The sequence below is a fragment of the Bubalus bubalis genome, chromosome 3 (assembly GCF_019923935.1).
Source record: "Bubalus bubalis isolate 160015118507 breed Murrah chromosome 3, NDDB_SH_1, whole genome shotgun sequence".
NCBI lineage: Eukaryota > Metazoa > Chordata > Mammalia > Artiodactyla > Bovidae > Bubalus > Bubalus bubalis.
This window is the reverse complement of record NC_059159.1, coordinates 60,491,182-60,505,746: the sequence shown is the minus strand read 5'-3', so window position 1 is coordinate 60,505,746 and position 14,565 is coordinate 60,491,182.

Sequence of the window (14,565 nt, the reverse complement as noted above, 5' to 3'; positions counted from 1 at the left end):
TCAACTATTCCTTATCACTTTAATATGACATAGACAGAACTGGTGAAGGAGCTATCCTGACTATACCTGCCTCTAGGCATGGTGAATACTGGCCTAATAAACCATTTTTCACTAAAACACTGTGGGGGCGGGGGGAAAGATGACATTGGAAGCTGCTTATTTACCTTTTGTGTTTTCTACACATGCTGATACATTGTTAAATTAATTAAGGTACTCCCTTTCCCTTTCATTTATGCAATGAGTTGCTGTAAGGTAAGGTTTATCTGAAGCTGATGAACAAAAAAAGACATTATGGATTTTAAGGAATTCTCCCACCTGATACATTATACTAAAATATTTGAAAGTTGCTTTTAATAGTTACTGGAGTTGAATTTCACCTCTGCTTACTGAATTATTTCTATTTCAATGATTTTTATGGTTCCCATACCAAGAATATAGATGCCATATGGAAAATACTTTATTATTGAGAGTTTCTTTCTTTCCTTTTTCTTTTTCCATGAAATGTGATTGTTTCAGAATACTTTTTCAGGAGGTTTTTAAAACCACCTTGGAAACATTCAGTGTAATTCCATCTATTGGTTATTTGCTAAGTCATCTCTGACTCCTTGTGACTCTATGGACTGTACCCTGTTAGGCTCCCCTGTCCATGGCATTCTCCAGACAAAAATACTGGAGTGGTTTGCCATGTCCTTCTACAGGGATCGAACTTGGATCACTTACATCTACCTGTATTGGCAAGTGGGTTCTTTACCACTAGCACCACCTGGGAAGTCTCTGAATACTTCCTAATACTGTACAAATAAATAAATAAATAAATAAAATCAAAATGGATTAAAGACTTAAATATTAGGCCAAAAACTATAGAGAAAAACAAGGCAGTACATTTATTGACATAAATCTCAGCATGATTCTCTCTGACTCACCTCCTAGATTAATGGAAATAAAACACAAATAAGTAAATGGGACCTAACAAAACTTGAAAGTTTTCCACAGCAAAGGAAAAGATAAACAAAAGGAAAGCACAGCCCTCAGAATGGAATAAAATAATAGCAAATAAAACAACTGACAAAGGATTAATTTCCAAATGTACAAGCAGCTCATGTAACTCAATACCAGAAAAACATACAAATCAATAAAAAAGTGGGCCGATCAAACAAACAATATATATGGCCAATAAACACATGAAAAGATGTTTCAATATCATTCACTATTAGACAAACACAAAATTACAGTGAGGTATCACCTCATACCAGTCAGAATGGCCATCATCTAAAAATCTACAAACAATAAAAGCTAGAGAGGATGTGAAGAAAAGGGAACCCTCTTACACTGTTAATGGAAATGTAAACTGATACAGGCATTGTGGAAAATAGTATGGATATACCTTTAGAAACTGGGAATAAATCTACCACCTGATTCAACAATTCCACTACTGGCCACATACCCTGAGAAAACCACAATTCTAAAAGACACATGTACCCCAATGTTCATTATAGCAATGTTTACAATAGTCAGGACATGGAAGCAATCCTAATGTCCATTGACAGAAGAATGGATAAAAATGTTTTGGTACATTTATACAATTAAATATTACTCAGACACAGAAAGGAACAAATATGAGTCAGTTATAGTGAGGTGGATGAACCTAGAACCTCTTATATAGAGTGAAGTAAATCAGTGTCACAGAAATTAAACCCAAGTAGTCTCTGAAGTAGGTTTCAGAGACAGGACAATAGAGCAGGCCTCTGACCTTGCTTCTAACCTGCATGGACACTGCCCTGACTATGTGCCTGAGAATGCACCTATTGTTACTAGTAAGCCAGGGACACTATAGATAAGAGTGGGTGGATCTTGAAACTGATGAGCCCCTGGAGGGCATCTGGCCAATATCTGGGACTTAACAACATTCCAAGACTTTCAGTACAAAACAAGATTATAAAAAAATATTAACCTAAAATCAGAGGGGTAATATGCTTGCAAATTGATGATGATACCAGTTTGTGGCCCAGAATTGTAAGTAGGAACCTCCAAACCTGAAATTTGCAGTCTCACTAATGAAGTGGACACACTACACAGGACCTTTTCCCAAATGGGACTCCAGGTTGCTGCCACACGGAATGTCCCAGAGTCATCTGTGTCCGGATGTCAGTCAGCCTGATTAGGTGATGTATGTGCTGTTACTATCCTTTATGCTTTCTGTTTCTCTTTAAATGATTGTATATTGAAAGTAAGTTAAATAATTCTTTATTAAATATTGAAATTATTTATTTGGGTGTAATGAGTGGTTTCTTTTGTTAAAGAATCTTTCAAACCTAAGACAAAAGTTAAAACTTCCAACAAAACAGACAGAAAGAGAAAAACAAGTATTGCATATTAATGCATATATATGGGATCTAGTAAAATTGTACTGCTGAACTTAGTAGAGAATGATCTTGTGGATACAGTGGGGGAAGGTGAGAATGGGATGAATTAAGATTATAACATTGACATATATACACTATTATGAGTAAAACAGATAGTGGGAAGTTGTTAAACAACACAGAGAGCTCAGGCTGGTGCTCTGTGATGACCTATACGGGTGAGATGGGGGAGGGGAGGGAGGCTTAGAAGGGAAGGGATATATATATATATATATGTATATATTTACGACTGATTAACTTCCTTGTATGGTAGAAACCAACATGAAATTGCAAAAACATTTTCCAGCAATTAAAACATAAATAAAATGTAAATTAAAAGATAATTTGAGGGGCTTGTTTAATTAAAAGTTAATAGGTATGCAATTATATGTTTTGGGGATGAATGTACTTCATTACCCATTTGTTTGTGGACTATAACATATATGCTTAAATGCTTACACATGGATAAATTATATCCCTTTGGTAATATTGTTTATCCTCCCAAAAATGATGACCAAGCTCTCCTGGAATGTTCATGCCTTAAAGATGGTGAGCTTTCAAGATGTAACTGAAGGGCCTAGCAGTTTTCAAATCAAGTAAGTATATCTGTCAGAGTAAGCTCACCTCCTGCATTGACATGTTTTTCTAAGACTTACCTGGCTATTTTGTGCATTATAACATAGGTAAACATATAGGCCAACCAATATAAATTAATTGCTCATCATAACATTTAGACAGATAAGTTTGTGATAGAAGAAAACAAGTTCTTGCTAAGCAATATAACTGGAAGAGAGTTGCTGCTAAGTTGCTGAAACTTAGCAAATTGCCACTTAGGTCATTGGAGCATAAATAGCTTAGTGACTGTTCCAATGAGTGTCAGACAATTGACACCTGAGTTCTTCTGACAAAACTAAAATAGACTGTCAAAGCTTTCCCTTTCACCCTCAAACTAGAACAGTGTTATTTCAGAGTGAGAAAACATACACATATTACATAATAGCTTGGCAAAATATCTGCTTTGGGAAATGGAGAATAGCTGATATTTTAAAGGGTGGCAAACTTAGGATACTTCTGAATAAAACAGTTTAGGTAACTTCTTTGGAAGGTTCCTGCACAGCCAAAAGACTGACATTTTGTACCAAGCTTCTATTTTACTTATCATCACTGAGCACATTAACTCTTAACTCTTGAACTGCATAACTCTTCAACAAATTTCCCCACTTGGAATCTATCTTGTAAATTCCAGGTGATGACTCTCTTTGCTCTTTATGGGTAAAGAAAATGACACTTCTAATGAGTATACTCGTATCATGTCTTGTAGGATCTGACTCCCAATTTCCTGACACTTCACATGCACTTCAACATAAGAATTCAGTTGTGTTAGATGGTTCTAGGGAAAGCTCTATTTGGTGAATCACTATATATATATATATTTTTTTTTTCAGTGTCATTTTTCTGGCTTTCAGTTGAAGAAATATCCACCACAAAGAAATTACACTGAAACAGGTAACTGCCAATAAGGCCTCAGTATCAGTTACCTCAAATCCAGATGCCTTGGCCTGGATGCCATTTCCTTTTTTTCCCCATTCTTATCATCTGACTCAGTTTTTTAGCCCTTTTACTTCTTGTATCATGTTTTTATGCTTGAAATAACATATTTCCTTAGCTCAATTCAATTTCAATGTGACAAATATTTTGAATGGACTTTCAGTAAAATCTGAATCTATCTTGCCCTTTGCTAATTAATTGCATGTCTTTTACTCAAAATCTCACTCAAGTCTTATTTCTTCCATGAAATTTCCTTACATGGAACCTAATTGTTTTCTAAGTATTCGCTCTGTAATTGTCTCCCCACTGCTTCATACTCCAAGTGAAGTCTGAATTTTTCTTCCTCTTTTCCATTGTTGAATCAGAGAAGGTTGAGTGGAGGATACAGACATTAGTTGAGACCTTATATCCTCCACTCTACCTTCTCTGATTCGATGTTCATTTATTTTTTTCTTCTGATATCCTTTTATATTTTTCTTAAGATGTATTTACTCATTGGCTATAATATGCATATTTCTATTTCCTTTAGAATAAGTATAACTCATAGCCTATAATGGAAAAGGAAATGGCAATCCACTCCAGTATTCTTGCCTGGAGAATCCCAGGGACAGAGGAGCCTGGTGAACTGCCATCCATGGGGTCACACAGAGTTGAACACAAATGAAGCGACTTAGGATAACCTATAAAAAGACAAAAAGAAAGTGCACAAAACATACCAACTAATTAACTAATGAGGAAGAGTAAGAAATAAAAGAGGGGGAAAAAAAAAAGGTAAGAGAAAGGGACCCAATCTGTGGAGACCTCAGAAATAAAAACCACCATATGAGCAACAACATTCTTTGAACCTCAGTATTAGTTCTGTCACTTCAAACTTATATATGAGGAAATGAAAATGGTATTATGTGATTTTTAGACAAAGTCCAAGTTAAATGTGCATTTAGAACTGTTCAGAGTCATTAAGATCTTAAATTTCAAATCAATTTGACATTTTCACTAATGCATGTTTCCTATACAAGTATAGATTATTTCTTGCTATTTTTGTGTCTGTGGGCTGCCTTTTAGAGGATCATTTGAAATATTTGAATAAGATATGAAATGGAAGCTATGATACTATTTTTCTAGGCTGATAACACTAATATTTGTATTTAATTTAGCTTCTGCCACTAAGTGAAACAGGAGGGAAGGGAACAGTGAAACTTTTGAAAGAATGACATAGCAAGACACACATAGCCTGGCACAAAATAAACTGTTTAGATCAAAATGGTCCAAGATGGCAAGCAAGTCAACTTGACTAGAACTTGATCCTTGATATAAGCTCATTGTAACAAATCAGCAAGCTAATTGACACACCCAGATGCCCCATAACAGTTTCAAGGTCAAGCATCAAAGACCAAAAAGTTGGCGGTAGCCCAACCACTGGAAATCCCAATTCCTTCCCCAAAATGGTCAAACTGTCTCTTGAGTGTGTTTCTCTCTGAATATATCCAGTTCTTACCTATCACTTTGTCTTTCATTGAATTCTTTATGTAATGAGACATCAAGAACGTAAGCTTCGCTTGATCTTGAAACCAGGTGTGTGATCTTACTTGGAAGATCGTGGGTTTTGGCTGGGTTCAAGTTACAGCCACATGGGTTCAAGTCCCAAGCAGGGTTTTGCTGGCTTCCAGTCCCAGCCATGTGGATTTGAGTCCCAACTAGGTTTTGACTGGATTTGAGATCTGGCACATGTGTTCAAGTCCCAACCTCAGGTAAATGGTTTCATAAACAACTCTCATAATATGAAATACTTCTTAAAGTTTAAGTTTATTACACCTATATACATTTTACTGGTCAGCAATTACATTTCAGTTACACCTTCCTAGTGTCATTATGTTATTTTTCAATAATCAATCATTATATTTTAAAGTGGATGAATACTCTTTATTTGATGAGGCAAATAAATATGTTTAGGGGCTTTCCTGTTGCCTCGGTGGTGAAGAATCTGCTTGCAAATGAGAGAGACACGTGTTTGATCCATGGTCCTGAAAGATCTCACTTGCTGCAGATCAACTAAGCCAGTGAGCCACAACTACTGAGACCGTGCTCTAGAGCCTGGGAGCTGCAACAACTGAAACCATGTGCCACAGCTACTGAAGCCCACTCCCCTTAGAGACCATGCTCTGCAACAAGAGAAACCACAGCAATGAGAAGCCCATGCACCACAACTAGGGAGACATTCCAGGAGAAATGCAATAAGAGAAAAAGCCTATGCAGCAACAGACAAAAAATAAAATTGTTGCAGGAAGGAGGACCCCTTCCAGGGCCAGAGAGTGGACTCTTGTTTAACACTCAGATTGGTGATGGGATTAGTTTCTGGGTTCTCTTTGGCCAATCATTCTAACTCAGGGTCCTTTCTGGTGGCACATGCATTGCTCAACCAAGATGGATACTAGAGAGAAGGACTCTGGGATGTTGTCTGTCATGTGGTGTCTCCTTTTGCCCTTTCCTGAACTCTTCTGGTTGGTGGTGGCTTATTAGTTCCATGTTCCTTACTAGGACCTCCTGTTGTAAAATAAATCACACAAATGGTTACTATGATGCCCGGCCCCAGTGGGCAGTTTCAGTCAGTGGGCTTCCACTAACAGAAATATTTTAAAATATTTTCATTATTAAAAAAAGAAAAAAAAAAAAGAAATATTTCCAGGGATAAATATGCAATTAACTAGAAACTCCTTGGTGGTCCACAGTTTAAAATTCTGCATTTCAATACAGGTGATGTGGGTTCAATCCCTGGTCAGGGAACTGAGATCCCACATACCTCAAAGCAACTAAGCCAAAGTGCCATAACTATAGAACCCACATGCTACAACTAGAGAATCCATACACCACAATGAAATGTGCTGCATGATGAAATGAAGATCCAGACCCAGCCAAATAAATAAAATAAATTTTTTTAAAAACTTAATCAGTTAAGCTGACATGTATTAAGTTCTTGGCCTGATCAAACATAGTTGCTCTCAGTTTCACAAAAGGAGAAAAAATCAGATATGTTTGAAACTCTCCAGAGAGTGGCATTATTAACATTTTCTCTTTGTTTGCTTTGCAACTTATGCTCAAAATGCTAAAAAAGAAAAAAAAAAAGGAAAATGTTCTTATTATAGGTTTGTAGAGGGTGTATAATTGTGTGCTTGATAAGTAATGGATCTTTGTTGCTGTGTGGCTTTTTCTTAGATACCTTACAGTATCCTACTGAGATATTACAGTCCTTCATTTATTATTGATTACAGTGTTTGAAGAGCATAACAAAGTATGATATTCTGCTTTTTTAATACTATATTAAATAAAACTGAGTACTGGGTTATACGTGTCTACAAATTGATGAATTTGTTAAATCTATTTTTCAGGCTACATTTATTATCTTTTACTAGTTTTACTTTTGGTGCTGAAATATTACATAAAAATAATTTTATTACATTCTATTGTGAGGATCTAAGAGGACTGATTTATAGGCAGTTGCTCCCAAATCTTAAATAAGTTTATCTCTTATCTTTAAAATAGAATGAATCAAAAAATAAAATAAAATTATGCATCTACCTGGAGCTGGGAAAAAGATCAGATTATTTTCAATATCAAAGTATAAAAGAGAAAGACCCAATATCTAATTTCAGAAACTTTATTGCATAAAAAAGCCACCCCTTAAACTTAGTAACTTAAAACAATAGCATTTCTCTTCTCAGGAATAAGGGGAGCCTTGATGGAGACTGCTTATTCCTAATTCATTTAGCATCAGCTGCGGTAACTTGAAAGTTAGAAGCTAGAATCAATGGCTGGTGCTTGGGCTGTGAAGACTCATTTGGGGATGAGGGATCTGAGAATTCTGGGATTTCTCTTTATATCTTTATGTGATATTTCCACATGGTCTCTCCAGCATAGTAGCTGCAGGATAGCAGGATTTCTTACATGCAGGCTCAGGGCGCATATCCCAAGAGAGAAATAATCAGGAAAAAGTGCTGTTGATTTTTATGACCTGGGCATTTTTGCCTTATTCTTTTTATTAAAAAATAATTCATTGAAACTACTCAATATTCAGTGGTAGAGGGATTAGAACCTGCTTGCTGATGATAGGAGCTCAAAGGATTTCAGACATATTTAAAATCACACTAATGTCTAAATTTTCTATGTAGATGCTAATATTATGAAGGTTCATTTAGCAAGGTATAATATTCCAGTGTTTTCTGGACTCTTTAAAGCAATTTTCTTCAAAGTTAAGTCACTTCTTCACAACATTCATAATGTTGTTCTAAATCCCCACAATACTTCCATTTTTACTGTTTACCATGTCTTACTCCACTCATCCAGTTTTTGTATAAATGTAATTATTTTAAAGGTGATTTGAATTTTACACTGTGTCCATTTTGGGGGCTTCCCACGTGGCTTTAGTTGTAAAGAACCCACTTGCCAATACAAGAGACATAAGAGACACAGGTTCAATCACTGGGTCGGGAAGATGCCCTGGAGAAAGGCATGGCACCAACTCCAGTATTCTTGTCTGGTGAATCCCATGGACAGAGCAGTCTGATGGACTCCAGTCCATAGGATTACAAACAGTCAGACACTACTGAAGTGACTTAGCAAAATGCATGTGTCTGTTTTAGAAGGAGACACCAAAACCAAGTTAATTGTGCAACAGACATATGAGCAAACTTCTAGAAAATTAAAGGATACAGAGAATGACAAAAGATCTTTTAGACCATGATGCAAGTCTGACACATGAGAAAGGCGAAGGGGAAGGACATATTGGACAGGAAGAAACCCATAGTATAACACAGGTCAAATAAATATTTAACCAAGCCAATAAGGCAATCAGGAGTATCAGTTACTTTAAAACAAAAACGAAAAATGAAAATATGCATCTAACATACAATCCAGCAATTTAATTCTGGGGCCTTTATACAAAAGAAATAATGATTTATGTTTATCCAGAAGCCTATACACAGTAGCAGTTTTATTCATAATAGCCCCAAACTGGGAACAATACAGTTGTTTTTCAGCATCTGAATCATTAAAAAAAAAAAAAAAAGTGCTACATTCATACCACACACATATAAAGAAAATACTCAGCCAACTTAAGAAAAAAGTGAATGCACAACAGAAACTTTAATGATTCTCTGGAAAATTATTATGAATGAAAAACGAAGTCATATGACTCATTTACATTACATATGATTCATTTGCATGGCATTCTTGAGATGACAATGTTATAGGAATGAAAACATAGTTGTGGTTGCCAGGAGATAATGACGGAGGTGGAAGGTGAAAGGATAGTTTAGTTCAGTTCAGTTGCTCAGTCGTGTCCAACTCTTTGCGACCCCATGAATTGCAGCATGCCAGGCCTCCCTGTCCATCACCAACTCCCGGAGTTTACTCAAACTCATGTCCATCGAGTTGGTGATGCCATCCAGCCATCTCACCCTCTGTCGTACCCTTCTCCTCTTGCCCCCAACCCCTCCCAGCATCAGGGTCTTTTTCAATGAGTCATCTTTTCCAATGAGTCAACTCTTTGCATGAGGTGGCCAAAGTATTGGAGTTTCAGCTTCAGCGTCAGTCCTTCCAATGAATACCCAGGACTGATCTCCTTTAGGATGGACTGGTTGGATCTCCTTGCAGCCCAAGGGACTCTCAAGAGTCTTCTCCAACACCACAGTTCAAAAGCATCAATTCTTCAGCATTCAGCTTTCTTCACAGTCCAACTATCACATCCATACAGAAAACTAAGATCATGGCATCTGGTCCCATCACTTCATGGGAAATAGATGGGGAAACAGAGGAAACAGTGTCAGACTTTATTTTGTGGGGCTCCAAATTCACTGCAGATGGTGACTGCAGCCATGAAATTAGAAGACGCTCACTCCTTGGAAGGAAAGTTTTGACGGGTATGGCTATAAACGATGACAGTAGTGATGCCTGTGGTGATAGAAATGTTCTACACATTGACTATATCAATGTCAGGACACTATTTATAATATTGCAACATAGTTTTACAAAATGATAGCATATGAGAAACTGAGTGAAATATACACAAAATCTATTACTTCCTATAACTGAATCTATTGGTCTTGTGGTTAGTCATAAAGTCATATCCACACGAACTGCAGCACACCAGACTTCCCTGCCCTTCACTATCTCCTGGAGTTCACTTAAACTCATGTCCATTGTGTCAGTGATGGCATGCAATCACCTCATGATCTGTCACCCTCTTCTCCTCTTGTCCTCAATCTTTCCCAGCATCGGGTTTTCTTTATTCTTTATTTTATTTATTTATTTGTTTATTTTTAGTCAATTCATTTTAATTGGAGGATAATTTCTTTACAATATTGTGGTGATTTTTGCCATATATCAACATGAATCACTCACAGATGCACATGTGTCTCACCATCCTGAAACCCTCTCTAACCTCCCTCTCTACACCATCCCTTTGGGTTATCCCAGAGCACCGGCTTTGAGTGCCCTGCTTCACACATTGAACTTGCACTGGTCATCTGTTTTATATATGGTTGTATATATGTTTCAATGCTGTTCCTCAAATCATCCCACCCTCACCTTTTTCCATATGGCACAAAAGTCTGTTCTTTATATCTGTCTCTTTTGCTGTCTTACATATAGGACTGCCATTACTGTCTTTCTAAATTCCATATAAATGTGTTAATATGCTGCACTGGTGTTTCTCTTTCTGACTTACTTCACTGTGTATAATAGGTTCCACTTTCATCCACCTCATTACAACTAATTCACATGTGTTTTTTTTTTTTTTTTTAATAGCTGAGTAATATTCCATTGTGTATATGTACCACAATTTCCTTATCCATTCATCTGCCAATGGACATTTAAGTTGCTTCCGTGTTCTAGCCATGGCAGACAGTGCTGCAATGAACATTGGGGTACATTTGTCTCTTTCAATTCTGGTTTCCTCAGGGAGTATGCCCAGAAGTTGGATTGCTGGGTTGTATGGCAGTTCTATTCCCAGTGTTTTTAAGGAATCTCCACACTGTTCTCCATAGTGGCTGTACTAGTTTGCCTCCCCACCAACATTGTAAGAGGGTTCCCTTTTCTCCACACCCTCTCCAGCATTTATTGTTTGTATATTTTTTATGATGGCCATTGTGATGGGCATGAGATAATACCACATTGTGGTTTCAATTTGCATTTCTCTGATAATGACTGCTGTTGAGCATTATTTCATGTGTTTTTTAGCCATTTGCATGCCTTCTTTGGAGAAATGTCTGTTTAGTTCTATGGCCCACTTTTTGATCAGGTTGTTCATTTATCTGGTATTGAGCTGCAGGAGCTGCTTGTATATTTTGGGGGCTAATTATTTGTCAAATGTTTTGTTTGCTAGTATTTTTCTCACTCTGAAAGCTGTCTTTTCACGTTGCTTATAGTTCTTTTCATTGTACAAAACTTTTTTTTTTTTAGCTTAAAAATGCCCCATTTGTTTATTTTTGTTTTCAAGTGGCCAAAGTATTGGTGCTTCAGTTTCAGTAACAGTCCTTTCAATGAATATTTAGGGTTGATCTCTTTTAGGATTGACTGCTTTGCTCTTCTTGGTGTCTAAGAGACTCTCAAGAGTCTTTAACAGCACCACAATTAGAAAACATCAATTCTTTGGTGCTTAGCCTTCTTTATGGTTCAACTCTCACATCTGTAAATGACTACTGAAAATACCATAGATTTGATTATATGGATTTTTTTTGGCAAAGTGATGTCTCTGCTTTCTAATACACTATCCAGGTTTATCATAGCTTCCCTTCCAAGACCAAATGTCTTTTAACTTTGTGGTCACCAACCACAGTGATTTTGGTGCTCCAACCCCCCAAAAAATTAATAACTAAAATCTGTTAACGTTGCCTCTTTTTCCCCATTTATTGGCCCTGAAGTGAAGGAACTGGATCTCATGATCTTAGTTTCTCGAATGTTGAGGTTTAATCCAGCTTTTTCATTCCTCTTTCACCCTTATCAAGTAGCTCTTTAGTTCCATTCAGTTCAGTCCCTCAGTTGTGTATGACCCTTTGCGACCCCATGGAATACAGCATGCCAGGCCTCCCTGTCCACCACCAACACCCAGGGTTTACCCAAACGCATGTCCATTGAGTCAGTGGTGCTATCCAATCATCTCAACCCCTGTCATCCCCTTCTCCTCCTGCCTTCAATCTTTCCTAGTATCAGGGTCTTTTCGAATAAGTCAGTTCTTCACATCAGGTGGCTCAAGCATTGAAGTTTCAGCTTCAACATCAGTCCTTCCAATTAACACTCAGGCCTGATATTCTTTAGGATGGACTGATTGGATCTCCTTGAAGTCGAAAGGACTCTCAAAAGTCTTCTCAAACACCACAGTTTAAATGCAACAATTCTTCAGTGCTCAGCTTCCTTTAAAATCCAACTCTGATATCCATACATGACTACTGGAAAAACCATAGCTTTGACTAAACGGACTTTTGCTGGCAAAATAATGTCTCTGCTTTTTAATGTGCTGTCTAGGTTGGTAATAATGGTCTTTCCAAGGAATAAGTGTCTTTTAATTCCATGGGTTCAATAACCATCTGCAGTGATTTTGGAGTCCCCCAAAATAAAGTCTCCCATTGTTTTCATTGTTACCTCATCTATTTGCCACAAAGTGATGGGGCTGGTTGCCATGATCTTAGTTTTCTGAATGTTGAGCTTTAAGCCAACTTTTTCACTCTCCTCTTTCACTTTCATTATGAGGCTCTTTAGTTCCTCTTTGCGTTCTGCCATAAGGGTGTTGTCATCTGTATATCTGAGGTTATTGATATTTCTCCCAGCAATCTTGATTCCAGCATGTGCTTCCTTCAGCCCAGCTTTTCTCATGATGTACTCTGCATATAAGTTAAATAAGCAGGGTGTCAACATACAACCTTTATGTACTCCTTTCCCTGTTAGCTAACAGTCTGTTGTTCCAAGTCCAGTTCTAACTGTTGCTTCCTGACCTGCATACAGATTTCTCAAGAGGAAGTCATGTGGTCTGGTATTCCCATCTTTTTAAGAATTTCCCAGAGTTTGTTGTGATCCACACAGTCAAGGACTTTGGCATAGTAAATCACACAGAAATAAATGCTATTCTGGAACTCTCTTGCTTTTTCAATGATCTAGCGGATGTTGGCAATTTGATCTCTGATTCCTCTGCTTTTTCTAAAGCTAGTTTGAACATCCGGAAGTTCACAGGCCATGTATTGTTGAAACCTAGCTTATAGAATTTTGAGCATTACTTTACTAACTTTTGACATGAATGCAACTGTATGGTAGTTTGAGCATTCTTTGCCACTGTCTTTTTTTTGGGATTGGAATTAAACCTCACCTTTCCCAGTCCTGTGGTCCCTGCTGAGTTTTCCAAATTTGCTGGCATATTGAGTGCAGCACTTTCACAGAATCATCTTCCAGGATTTGAAATAGCTCAGCTGGAATCCCATCACCTCCACTAGCTTTGTTCATAGTGATGCTTTCTAAGGCCCACTTGACTCTGCATTCCAGGATGTCTGGCTCTAGGTGAGTAATCATACCATTGTAATTATCTGGGTCATGAATAACTTTTTTGTATAGTTCTTCCGTGTGTTCTTGACACCTCTTCTTAATATCTTCTGCTTCTGTTAGGTCCATATCATTTTTGTCCTTTATTGAGCCCATCTTTGCATTAAATGTTCCCTTGGTTTCTCTAATTTTCTTGAAGAGATCTCTAGTCTTTCCCATTTTATTGTTTTCTACTATTTCTTTGCATTGATCACTGAGGAAGGCTTTCTTTTCTCTCCTTGCTCTTATTTGGAACTCTGATTTCAGATGCATGCATTTTTCATTTTCTCCTTTGCTTTTCACTTCTTTTCACAGTGATTTGTAAGGCCTCCTCGACAGCCATTTTGTGTTTTTTGCATTTCTTTTTCTTGGGATGGTCTTGATCCCTATCTCCTGTACAATGTCATGAAGCTACATCCATAGTTCATCAGGCACTCTGTTTATCAGATCTAACCCCCTGAATCCGTTTCTCACTTCTACTGTATAATCGTAAGGGATTTGATTTAGGTCATACCTGAATGGTCTAGTGGATTTCCCTACTTTCTTCCATTTAAGTCTGAATTTGGCAATAAGGAATTCATGATTTGTGCCACAGTCATCTCCTGGTCTTGCTGACTATATAGAGCTTCTCCATCTTTGGCTGCAAAGAATGGAATCAATAGGATTTTGGTGTTCACAATCTGGTGATGTCCATGTGTAGAGTTTTCTCTTGTGTTGTTAGAAGAGGGGGTTTCCTGTGACCAGTGTGTTCTCTTTGCAAAATTATGTTAGCCTTTGCCCTCCTTCATTCTGTACTCCAAGGTCAAATTTGCCTGTTATTGCAGGTGTTTCTTGACTTCTTACTTTCGCATTCCAGTCACCTATAATGAAAAGGACATCTTTTTTGGGGTGTTAGTTCTAGAAGGTCTTGTAGGTCTTCATAGAACCATTCAACTTCAGCTTCTTCAGCATTATTGTTTGGGACATAGACTTGGGTTACCCTAATATTAAATGGTTTGCCTTGAAAACAAACAGAGATCATTCTGTCGTTTTTGAGATTTCATTCAAGTACTGCATTTCA